This window comes from Eretmochelys imbricata, chromosome 9, assembly GCF_965152235.1.
Source record: "Eretmochelys imbricata isolate rEreImb1 chromosome 9, rEreImb1.hap1, whole genome shotgun sequence".
In the NCBI taxonomy this organism is placed as follows: Eukaryota; Metazoa; Chordata; order Testudines; family Cheloniidae; genus Eretmochelys; species Eretmochelys imbricata.
Genome location: NC_135580.1, coordinates 11,379,308 through 11,392,768, shown reverse-complemented (window position 1 = coordinate 11,392,768; position 13,461 = coordinate 11,379,308).

Below are 13,461 nucleotides of genomic sequence, written 5' to 3'. Positions count from 1 at the left end.
TATATTTCTTTTCACAACATGGACTTGTGTTGAAATGGCTGTATTCAAGTTGAAAACCCAAATATTTTGATTAGCATCTCTCTCTCTCTCTCTCTCTAATCAGAAGTGACCAGAGAGCCCTGGTTCTCAGAAAACTTCTGGACAAAAACTTCATTGAAACCTTTATAAACAACGAGGAGTCTTGTGGCATCTTAGAGACTAACAAATTTATTTGGGCATAAGCTTTCATAGGCTAGAACCCACTTCATCAGATGCATGGAGTGGAAAATACAGGAGCAGGTATAAATACATGAAAAGATGAGAGTTGCCTTACCAAGTGTGAGGTCAGTCTAACGAGACAATTCAATTAAAAACATTTCAGCTTTGAAACAATGTATTTCAATGAAATTACATTTAAACAAGAAAGTTTTGACTTAGAATAAGTTGTGAGCTTAGACCTGTTAAGTCTTCTGGGAGTCTCTCAATTTCAGGCACCTTCTTCTGGGCTCTTGAGTGACTGCTTGAATCTCCTGTTTTGGGGCAGCCTTTTAGGAACCCAGGCAGGGGCACCTGAAATCAGCTCAAGTTCTGCACTCCTGCAGTGGGCAGGTTGTCCCTTCCCTTACCACTGAAGAGATGTTCAGAAGCTGTGGCTATTCACAAGAAAGAGCCAGTGCTGAAGGCAGCATTCAGTGAGGGGAGCTGCAGCCTGCAGCAGGGAGCAGAAGGGAGACAAGAAACCTTCCACAGGAGGCTAGGAAAGCAAGCAAGATTCTGGCACCCACTTCTCAGCACATAACCCTTAGGAAAGTGGGAGAAAGAGACTCAGAGCTTAGGAGGATGGGTACTGCTGTACCAGGGGTGACCAGAAACTTGAGTGGGAATGAAGAGAAACTCAGAGGGCAGGGGACAAGGGTTGAGGGGTGATTCAGAGATAATGAGGCGGAGAGCAAGAGAAGAAGGTGAAATTAGAGGGAGGAAAGAGGAGTCAGAGAGAGGGTGAGAAGAGGGAAAAAATGAGGGTGGAATTGATAGGTCTGTTGATGAAGGGAAGAAAACTGATGAATTTGATAGCTGGGGGATGCTAATAAAGTCATGCATATGCATCAATTATGCATGTTAGGGCATTTGCTCGTTTGTATAACATTTCCATATTTTCAGACCTACAGCCTTGACAGGTATGTAAGCTAGAAGAAAGACTCAAACAGATACAGTTGTATTCCAATGTCTTTCCTTGGTGGAGTAATGGTATAAAGCACAATGATGCCATTACACACAGAAAGTATTACACAATAATATTAAGGTATGTTTTAATGCAGAAAGGGCTGTTAGATTTCCTCCAAGATATTTCCAATTGTTTCCCAAAGCGGGGGAGTCTGTTAAATTATAATTATAGATCCTGTTCCTACCCATTCCTCTGCCCCATGGCTCCACAGTCAGCTGACAAGCCACTTATTTCATAAAGCCCTTACAGCATGTAATTAAATGCATCACCAAAAGGGTGGACATAAGTACCTACATATTCCACATGGAAAATATTTTCCTATTGCATGTCTGTTTCAAAGTTCTAAACAGGCTTATTATTATTATTATTTATTATTATAGAAAATATTTTTTCCAGTTACATTGTGAAAGTTCACCAAACAGTCACATAAGAAACTGACTCAGCATTAACCCCCAACCTTCTATTTTTATAACCTTCAGAAATGCAGTTGAGTAGATTGCAGGCTGAATTTCTTTTAAATGTTAATGAACTCATTTAAAGCTGTTAAATAATGAATTATGTCCTTTTAGTTGCTAAGATAAAGGCAACACCATGATCCTGATAGTCAACTAGATTGACACTGATTCTAGATTGGTACAGTAAATGGGAAAAGAATGACTTTTATCAGCTTAGGAGCCCAGTAGCCAACAGATCAATGTTTTTATATCTTTTTAAATAAAACATTTACCATGTTTGTTGTCTGTGATCTCCTTTGTACAGAATCTGTGTCCTTTCACGCTATTAAATACAGTGAATCTCTTGGAGTGGGAAATCGTATTATTCTGAAATATAGTTTCAACTCCACCTCATCTGACTTCTGCAATGTGAGCCATATCTCTTCCCAACCATAATAAGCTCCCTGGCATTATCACCAACATGAGCAAGCCTGCATCCCAAGATAGGCAGGAGTTGTAGACCAAGCTGGATGAGCAAGCACCTTGGAGAGGTGATTAAGAAAAAGCAGAAAGCCTACAAGGAGTGGAAGATGGGAGGGATTAGCAAGAAAAGCTACCTTATTGAGGTCAGAACATGTAGGGATAAAGTGAGAAAGGCCAAAAGCCATGTAGAATTGGACCTTGCAAAGGAAATTAAAAACAATAGTAAAAGGTTGTATAGCCATATAAATAAGAAGAAAACAGAGAAAGAAGAAGTGGGACCGCTAAACACTGAGGATGGAGTGGAGGTTAAGAATAATCTAGTCATGGTCCAATATCTAAACAAATATTTTGCCTCAGTCTTTCATGAGGCTAATGAGGAGCTTAGGGATAATGGCAGGACGACAAATGGGAAGCAGGATACGGAGGTACATATTACCACATCTGAGGTAGAAGCCAAACTTGAACAGCTTAATGGGACTAAATTGGGGGTCCAGATAACCTTCATCCAAGAATATTAAAGGAACTGGCACATGAAATTGCAAGCCCATTAGCAAAAATTTGTAATGAATCTGTAAACTCAAGGGTTGTACCATATGACTGGAGAATCGCTAACATAGTTCCTATTTTTAAGAAAGGGAAAAAACATGATCCGGGTAACTACAGGCCTATTAGTTTGACATCTGTAGTATGCAAGGTCTTGGAAAAAAATTTGAAGGAGAAAGTAGTTAAGGACATTGAGGTCAATGGTAATTGGGACAAAATACAACAGGTAGATCGTGTCAAACCAACCTGATCTCCTTCTTTGAGAAGGTAACAGATTTTTTAGACAAAGGAAACACAATGGATCTAATTTACCGCGATTTCAGTAAGGCATTTGATACAAATCCACATGGGGAATTATTAGCTAAATTGGAAAAGATGGGGCTCAATATGAAAATTGAAAGGTGGATAAGGAACTGGTTAAAGGGGAGACTACAATGGGTCACACTGAAAGGTGAACTGTCAGCCTGGAAGGGGGTTACTAGTGGAGTTCCTCAGGGATTGGTTTTTGGGACAAATCTTATTTAATCTTTTTATTATTGACCTTGGCACAAAAAGTGGGAATGTGCTAATAAAGTTTGTGGATGACACAAAGCTGAGAGGTATTGCCAATACAGAGAAGGACCGGGATATCATACAGGAAGATCTGGATGACCTTGTAAACTGGAGTAATAGTAATAGGATGAAATTTAATAGTGGAAAATGCAAGGTCATGCATTTAGGGATTAATAACAAGAATTTTTGTTATAAACTGGGGACGCATCACTTGGAAGTAACAGAGGAGGAGGACCTCGGAGTATTAGTTGATCAAGGGATGACTATGAGCCGCCAATGTGATATGGCCTTGAAAAAAGCTAATGCGGTCTTGGGATGCATCAGACTAGGTATTTCTAGTTGAGATAAGGAGTTAGTACCGTTATACAAGGTACTGGTGAAACCGCATCTGGAATACTGTGTGCAGTTCTGGTTTCCCATGTTTAAGAAAGACATATCTGGCTTTAAGACTAAGCTTGATAAGTTTATGGAAGGGATGATATGATGGGATAGCCTAATTTTGGCAATTAATTGATCTTCAACTATTAGCAGTAGATATGCCCCATGACCTGTGATGGGATGTCAGATGGGGTGGGATCTGAGTTACTAGAGAGAATGCTTTCCTGGGTGTCTGGCTGGTTAGTCTTGCGCACATGCATAGCTGATCGCCATATTTGGGGTCGGGAAGGAATTTTCCTCCAGGGCAAATTGGCAGAGGCCATGGGTTTTTTTTGCCTTCCTCTGCAGCATGGGGCATGGGTCACTTGCTGGAGGATTCTCTGCACCTCAAAGTCTTTAAACCACGATTTGAGGACTTCAGTAGCTCAGACATAGGTTAGAGGTTTGTTACAGGAGTGGGTGGGTGAGATTCTGTGGCCTGCGTTGTGCAGGAGGTCAGACTAGATGATCATAATGATCCCTTCTGACCTTAGTCTATGATTCTAAGTACTTCTGCATGGCACAGAACCCAGCTCAGCTAGGGCTCATTGCATGGCAGCATGCTGGTGATATGAAGGGTTGAGCTGGGTTGTCAGAGTTCCATCCCTAGAGGGATATTCCCATCATGGTCCTCTGTGGAGGGTGCACACTAGGGGGGCAGAGTCTATTCTAGCCATTAGGCCTTGAGAGGAGGATTCCTGAAACCCTGCCTCCTCCCTCACTGCGTTTCCCCAATGCCCAGCCAAGATAATGTAAAAGTAACTGTGCCCTCCCAGCTGCAAAGAGGGATGGATCAAACCCTGGCATGATGTGCTAAAATACATTGGGACCAGGGCAGGCATACCACTGGTCTCAGAAACTGGGAGCAGTAGAGAATCTTATGCATAATCTACAAACACATTCTTCAAAAAACTACTTATAGACATAAAAATTAATGAGGAAGAGCAAATATAACCTATCTTTCCAAAAATGTATGTGAGATGTGTAATTACTTACAATCAGGCGTGCTGAACCTTATTCTAAAAAGCACAGCAGATACACATTTTCAGTTAATAGGAGAAGGATTTATTGAGGGCCAAATTCTGCCCTCACCTATATCTGTACTGCCTCATTGAAACTGGTGGGGATACATGGGAGTCACTGAGGGCAGAGCCTGGCCCCGAGAGCACAGTTTAGCAAAGCAGAGAGGTTACTCATATAATATGTGATGTCTATTAGAAAAGTCTGTTCTCAGTGGAGAACAATGTCAATCATGAAGCACAAACTGGATATACTGGATCCAAAGCTCTTGAATATTGTAGAATTTCCTGTATAGATACCAGTATGAATTTCCAAAAATGTTGGTGGCTTTGCATCTGGTGATCTGGTTTGGATTCATCTGTGGCACACACTTCTATCCACCCCATAGATCATATTTTACTTTTATATATTTTAATTAGAGCTGTATGAAACACAGTGCTTTTGGGTTCCCAGGACTCTGGGCAAATGCTTTTCCTACTTTAAGTCCACATGGCTCCATGCCTACTAAGTTTTGCATTTGAACCAACTCCAAAACTCAAGAGTGGCTTTGCATGGTCAATTCCTGAAACCGCAACTCAGCCTGGGTCTTCTGAAAAATGTGGCTAAGATTTGCCCAAAGGTTGGTGAGCATCTGGAAACCTTGCCAAGTTTCCGGTTTGAAATAAACTCAAACAACTAGGCAAGTTTCACCTAGTTTGGGTTTTTTAAGGATGGTTTTGCACAGATCCTCCTTTCATCTCATCTGCCAGTGTAGTGTGGTTACTTCAGTAAAGGTCAAACTCTACTGAGCTCTTGCAAATGTTTGATAGGAAAAGTCAGGTCCAGGAAACTTTTAGTGACATCTTTGCTGTGCATAAACAGGAAGTCCAGCCAGACTTACCCCAGAGCTTAAAATAGGTCTTTCATTAGGTATTCAACTCATGCTCTTTGCTTTGAAAGGTGATTGACTGTGATGCATATTCCATTTTTCAGATTAAAATGCCTAAACATTGTTTAGTTCTGTAGAATAGTACACCATTTTCTGAAAAGAAAATCAGTTTTAAATGGCAACACAGAACCGAGACCTTAGAGACTAACAAATTTATTTGAGCATAAGCTAGCTGTAGCTCACGAAAGCTTATGCTCAAATAAATTTGTTAGTCTCTAAGGTGCCACAAGTCCTCCTTTTCTTTTTGCGGCTACAGACTAACATGGCTGCTACTCTGAAACAGAACTGAGAGGGTTTTATTGTTTTTTTTAAAGGCAGATTTTATGGAAAATATATTTAATTGATAGAAAGCTTAACATAATTGTAGCTTTAAGTTATAGCAACTAAGGTCATTTGTGCTAAGAAAGAGAACAGAACAAGCTACTGTACATGATGCACTCTGGGTGCTTGGCTGCTGTCCAGATCCCCAGGCAGCTGATGTATTAGACTTACAGTACCAATTAAATAGCCTATTCAAAATGGATTTATGTGCCACAAATCATTGTATTTTGCAGAATTTAAAAATAAGAGATGAGACATTCATGGCTCTATTGTTTAAGTTATGCAGTGCTAACATTTTCCCTCCTCAAAATGAATGCACAACTGGACGGTGATGCCAACAGAATTCCAGTGGCTATGGAACATTAGAAAAATCTTGAGTTCTTTTATAGAGTCTAAATGTACTTTCTTCCCTGCAGCCCTTCTCCTCAGTCCTTTCTGTTCTGTTTTGCCTCCTTCCCCTTTTCTTTCCATCATCTACCTGTTCCCCAGTTACTTTCTTCTTGTACTGTCTTCTGGTCCTGCATCTCTTAAAAAAATAAGGAGAATCCCTGCTGGCAGGCAGAGCTGTGAGCCAATTCAAGATAGCTGCTCCACAGCAAGTATCATCCTGTGCATTCTCCTTCTCCGGGAGACTTGAGCTAGGATTTTTAGAAAAGCCTAAGGGATTTAGATACCTAAATCCAATTTCAATAGCACCTGCGCCTCTCCTTTGAAACTTCCAAACTTTGTTTGGTCTGTTTCTCCATGATACTTATATGGCCCCATAATTGGGGTCTTGCCCGATGTCACAGAGGAAAAAGTCTTTGACAGTGCCATGAGCTGAACACAGACCTCCCAAGTCCCAGGCTAGTGCCCTAACCATTCTTCTCTCTTTCTAATATTTGCCTAAATAAATCCATGTCATCCAGACTGCAAGGACACAATTTTTGTTCCCTGTGTATGGAAGTTCAGCAAAGAAAATTGGCGATCAGGAAAGTAATGAAATTGCACAAGCTTTTCCACTGAAGTATGTGTTTTGTGTGTACAGTATGTATATATAACTATCCAACAGCACAGAAAAAGTGCAGTTCTACTCTGAAAAGTGACTTTTGTCAAAGTGGCACTGTGAAGTTCCACGTTTATTATCTCAGTGACTGCTGTCTCAAATGGGCTGCCTTTACAGGTTTCCTAACTGCTATCAAAGCAGATTAATCCTGAACTCCGAGAGTCAAGCTAGGTTCTTTTCACATCACCAGTAATAAAAACTCTGTAGGCCAAATTCTGACTTCATTGATCCCTGTGCAATCCCATTGTCTTACACATGTGCAAATATATTTAATTGATTGAAATTTAGTAAACAATTCTGTTGTTGATGCACATATAGAATCTAGCTCATTCCCTAAGGTGTGCTGGCTGCTGTAGGGCTAACAGAAGAAAGATGCAGTAAAAACTTGTTTTTGTTTCTCAAGTCAGCAGATTTGAGACTGAACACAGGGAAGAGATGTATTGAGTACAATGGTGCCATTTTTTACGTAGTTAGGGTTTGGAGTAGAACCACACTTTAAATTGGCATTTTATAAAAACTGTTAGGAAGTATGGAGAAACTAGTCAAGTTTGTCTCCAGCAATCTTATTTGCTGCTTTCATTTCTTGATCATTTTAAGCTGGCATGGACCGAGAGACATACTGGCCGCCGCTTCCAGCAGCTCCCATTGGCCTGGAGCAGCGAACCGCAGCTACTGGGAGCCGCAATTGGCCGAACCTGCGGACGTGGCAGGTAAATAAACTGTCCCAGCCTGCCAGCGGCTTTCCCTGCAAAAACGGTGGAACAAGTTTGGGAACCACTGGTCTAGAACAATGGAAGCCAGTCAGAGCTGGTTGCTTGCTGTTCATGTCCCCGGGGATTTAGATGAAGAAACACGGGGGGAAGGGCATGTTTGCCACTTTAGTAAGTAAATTAGGTACATTTTCCAGACACACTGAGGATCAAAATTTGGCCCTCAGTAACAATCAATGGCAATTTTGCCTGGGTAAACACTCAGTATTTCAGGATTTGGCCTTACGTGTATCTTGAAACATTTTTGTTCCCTTTAGTAAAAGACATTAAATGCAGTTTGTTCTTTTTAGCCACAAATGAGAATTAAACTGTAGTGCTTTTACACAGGCAGGCCATTAACCAGAATGATGAGTAAACCGTTTAATACTGCTAAAATCAATTTGGATTATATGTAATCTGTGGAGATTTGGAATCTTGTATTAGTGCTAATGCTGTTCAAGATGTAATGCCATAGCTAGATTAAGCACTGAATTGATGCTATAGTGAGTAACTATGACAGTGAAAATAGAGAAAGCATGAATATATTTTATTTCCAGGCATGTATTTGCTATGAATGAAATTGAGCTGAAAAAGATGGCATTTTTCAAGTTCTTTATTAAGATCAGAGAGGTTTATCAAAGAGCCAGAATATAAAATAGTCTTGTTAACGGTTTATAGAGCACCCACATCATTCTGATTGACCTGATGACTATAAGGGTAACTATACTTTTCAAGTCTGCTTTATATGACATGTCTGTAAATTAGAAATTCATTGGTATGTCAGGATAGCCATTTTCAACTGTAGTGAATACATTTTCCCACTTATTTTACATTAGAGAATGGCCTGAGTTGCAAAGTTCAGTACCATTATGGGGGTCAAACTTCAAAGTTCAGGGAGAGGTGGGTGGGGAGGGGAATGCAGTATCTGGGTTTTGGTCTGGATCCATGTTTATTTTATATCAATATAACTTTCTTACTCTGCTTTCTGCACTGTGGGGATCATATGTGCCAAAGTTTGGGAGTCCTGACAAGTGAAGCAACTTGTTATAAAACTGGCCTCTAACTTCTATGGACTATCTGTTGCTTGGGATGGCTGCCATAACAAGCGATAACACACACAGACCAGTCCTGAGCAGAAGATCTGTCAATATCACAAAACACATGTCTGGTCTACAGTGATGTGGAGGGGAAGTCAATGAACAGCTTAAGTACCACACAGGTTACCCTGGAAAAGATAAAGCCAGTTGCTACAGAAAATGGATAATATGTGAGTGGTGCTCTGAGCTATTGGCAAAAATATGCACGTTGGTGTGGCAATACAGAAATGTTCCAGTGGCTGTCTATGCACAGAGGGGCTATCTTCAAATAACTGAGGAGCATTGGCTTCAATCTCAAGCTCTTGGCCCTCTAGGAAAGAAAAGAGCTAGTATTTATGGGAAGGGTGTCTTGCTGTTTGGTTTTGTTATTATTTCCTAATTATGAAGCAAGAGGACTCTGCTGGGTTTATTGTTCTTTGACCTACTTCTAAATCGGTGTAAAAATGCCTAGAGTCCAGGATATACTCTTTCAAGTAGAGTATGTTGTAAATGGAAATATACTTTTAAAAAGAATAAAGTGATGTACACTCCTAAGCTGTTAAAATCACAAGGCCTAGTTCCCTGCGATGTGTAGGAGATGTATTTACCTTATTATCTACTTTTACAAATCTGAACTCTTTGCTCTGACTCCAGTTTGACACAGGTGTAACTCCATTCACTTCATGGTTGTACATTTGGGTAGGGGAGAGGAGAATCAGGTCCTATTATTTCTTATTTCTTTTGTGGTGGCTGCTCAAATTAAGGAGAGCAGGCAAAGTGTACCCAGTTTTGGCCATCTGAGTCATCAAACATTTAGAACAAGGGGAAAGGAGAAGTAAAGGGGCTTGGCACAGTGAGAAATCATTACTGGTTTTTAAAAGTACCATTTTAATACCTTTCTCGCTCATCTCTGGCTGCTCTCCCTGGCTGTTCCTGGAAATGGGTGTTAAAGTACAGTGAGCTAGGATCAACCTGGCTCCTGTATCCAGTTTAATTGTTCCATCTCCAACTGCATTTTTCCCACCTGTGCGGAGGCTGCTAAAATTCCTACTACCATAGACATATCCTGTTAAATGTGTGTACAATGCAGAGGTAAATATTTTCACTCCAATCTCCATTTAAACCAGAGCTGGAGCTTCCAGCTAGGCCGCCCCTCAGTGATCTGTACCCCATAAGACCGTACGTAAAACAGAATAAAATCAAAGGGCCCAAAATATTAAACAAAGCTGAGGATGCCTTCTAATCTAATCATATAGCATATGCACAGTTTCGTTTGTAGTTAGGACCTACAATAAGTGTCTTTTAAAAAAATTTCAGTCCTGAACATGTAGCATCCCTCATTGTAGAGAAGGGGCAGATCTCAAGTGTAATGAATATAAAAGGAATTGTTTACTGAAGCTGCTGGACACAGACAGATCCTGTAGCTCTTTCTGTGGTTCTGTTATTTACAGATTAACTAACACAGCATGTGCTACCTAGGTCTCCCTAAATCTTGTTTTATACTAAGCAGTCATGGAAGGGATTGTTGATTAGACTATAGGAGAGAGAAACTTAACATTGACTAAGAAGCACATTTCACACTAGAGTACGGTGCTTCAAAAGCCAGTTAAATATGGACCCTAAAACTTTGCAGCATTGGCTAGAATATCTGTATATGCCTTGAGAGACAAGGTGGGGGGGAGGTAATATCTTTTATTGGACCAACTTCTGTTGGTGAGAGAGACAAGTTTTCAAGCCTTGACACAAATAGAATTATATATGCCTTTTGCTAGACACCTAATTTCAAAACCAATTAAGAGACACACAACTTCTAAAGCATAATGACAGGTTTCAGAGTAGCAGCTGTGTTAGTCTGTATCCGCAAAAGGAAAAGGAGTACTTGTGGCACTTTAGAGACTAACAAATTTATTTGAGCATAGCTCTCGAAAGCTTAGGTTCAAATAAATTTGTTAGTCTCTAAGGTGCCACAAGTACTCCTTTTCTTTTTACAACTTCTAAAGTAATTGTGATCTCTTTCAATTGTTGTTCACTATTGTTACACTGGAAGACAGGATAGTTGAGTAATATATTGTCATTGGTATTTACTAACACTTATTGAAGAGACATAGGGCCAGACTCTGATCTCAGTTATGTGAATCCAGAGTACCTGATCAAAATCTTGGCCCATTACATTTAGTGGTAATTTCAGGACAAGAATCTCAGAGAATGGTTTAATCTAGTTTAGTTAATTTTTTTATATTTGGCATAATGATGATTTAATAATTCCTCCCAGATATTTTTTTATTAAAAGGTTCATTCAAATACTATGCACAAATAATGGAAAATATCCCTGACATCAAAATATAAAACAGCTTAATCACAAAATAAAAATGTAATACCAGTATATTGCATAGTGGGACAGAAAGATGGGCAACTGGAGGATGGATGGAAGAAAAGAACAGGTGTGCAGGGTGAGTAGAGGCGGTGGTCCTGAGTTTGCTTTAAAGTTCTGTTATTTTCTCAAGGCAGGCAAGCAATGTTGCCTTTATAGGAGAAGTTTAAGGGCTTGTCTAGATGAACAGCTGGAATCACATTTGAATCCTGCCAGGGTAGAATTAGCCATTCAATTTTGCATGGTGGATACATCTGGTGCCATGCAATGTAATTGTCAGCCAAAACATTAAAATGTAAAGTTCTTTCTGCTTTGCATGGACACAAAAGATCCTACTGCACTTTTTAAAAGTGTAGGGGTTTGCTTCAGTGCCTTTGACCTAAAATCTCCCCTTATCTCTCTTCTGCAGTGTTTGCTTGTCTGTAAAGTTGTCTGAGTCTTAGTGTGTGTTATGTATATTCTGGAACACAACACTCAGTTTCAACACCACACAATGGCAGATGTCTACTCCAATATTACCTTTCCCTGAAAAGCAGCAGACTGCCATTCTACAGACAACAGCTGTCACAGAGTAGGGTTACCATATTTGAACATTCAAAAAAGAGGACACGCCATGGGGGGGTATTTGCTCGCGCCCCCCCAGGCCCGCCCCAAACTCCACCCCTTCCCCGTCCCATTACAACCCCTTCCCAAAATCCCCGCCCCAGCCCTGCCTCCTCCCCTGAGCGTGCCACATTCCCCCTCCTCCCTCCAGCCGCAGCTGTTTCGCAGCGCAAGCGCTGGGAGCTAGGGGGAAAAAGCGGGAACTTTCTCGAGTGATCAGTATTCGCTTTCTTTCTCGAATGATCAACATTCACTCTCTTTCTTGAATGATCTTTGGGGAAAAATAATAATGGAAAAATCCCGGACGTTTTTAGATATTTAACAATTCCTCCCAGACGGCGATTTAAGAACCAAAAAGCCGGACGTATGGTAACCCTATCACAGAGGGGATATTTGGGAATAAGGGGCAAGGGAATATTGTCTGCAGGTTAATGCAAGTTTGGTTCCTGACCCAGAAATGGCCTCTACTCTCAGCTTCCTGAATTTGGAATGATCTTATCTGAAACACTGGTGTATTCTCATGCTGTTTTTTACAGCATATGTGTATGACAATCTGGTAAATGGTTATGCTATTTTCCCTGTACTGGCCAGCATCTGGCTCCTGGTTTACTACACATTTTTGGAACCATTCAGGAAGTAAGTGTTTAAAAGTGAGCTATTATAATGACTCTACTGTTTAAAAACATCATAAACACATTTTAAAAAATTACTGTCTCATAGCTACCTACCAGGGTACAGGACTTATTTTTCTGTTCTAATATGACACTGAAAATTTGATTATAAAAGTGCAAAAAACAAACATTCACTTCGGCAGCTCGCAGAAGCTACTAGATCGCATGCCCTGGTTCTCATGGGTGACTTTAATTTTCCTGATATCTGCTGGGAGAGCAATACAGCGGTGCATAGACAATCCAGGAAGTTTTTGGAAAGCGTAGGGGACAATTTCCTAGTGCAAGTGCTAGAGGAGCCAACTAGAGGGGGAGCTTTTCTTGACCTGCTGCTCACAAACCGGGAAGAATTAGTAGGGGAAGCAAAAGTGGATGGGAATCTGGGAGGCAGTGACCATGAGTTGGTTGAGTTTAGGATCCTGACACAGGGAAGAAAGGTAAGCAGCAGGATACGGACCCTGGACTTCAGGAAAGCAGACTTCGACTCCCTCAGGGAACGGATGGGTAGGATCCCCTGGGGGACTAACATGAAGGGGAAAGGAGTCCAGGAGAGCTGGCTGTATTTCAAGGAATCCCTGTTGAGGTTACAGGGACAAACCATCCCAATGTGTCGAAAGAATAGTAAATATGGCAGGCGACCAGCTTGGCTTAATGGTGAAATCCTAGCGGATCTTAAACATAAAAAAGAAGCTTACAAGAAGTGGAAGGTTGGACATATGACCAGGGAAGAGTATAAAAATATTGCTCGGGCATGTAGGAATGAAATCAGGAGGGCCAAATCGCACCTGGAGCTGCAGCTAGTGAGAGATGTTAAGAGTAACAAGAAGGGTTTCTTCAGATATGTTGGCAACAAGAAGAAAGCCAAGGAAAGTGTGGGCCCCTTAATGAATGAGGGAGGCAACCTAGTGACAGAGGATGTGGAAAAAGCTAATGTACTCAATGCTTTTTTTGCCTCTGTCTTCACTAACAAGGTCAGCTCCCAGACTGCTGCGCTGGGCATCACAACATGGGGAATAGATGGCCAGCCCTCTGTGGAGAAAGAGGTGG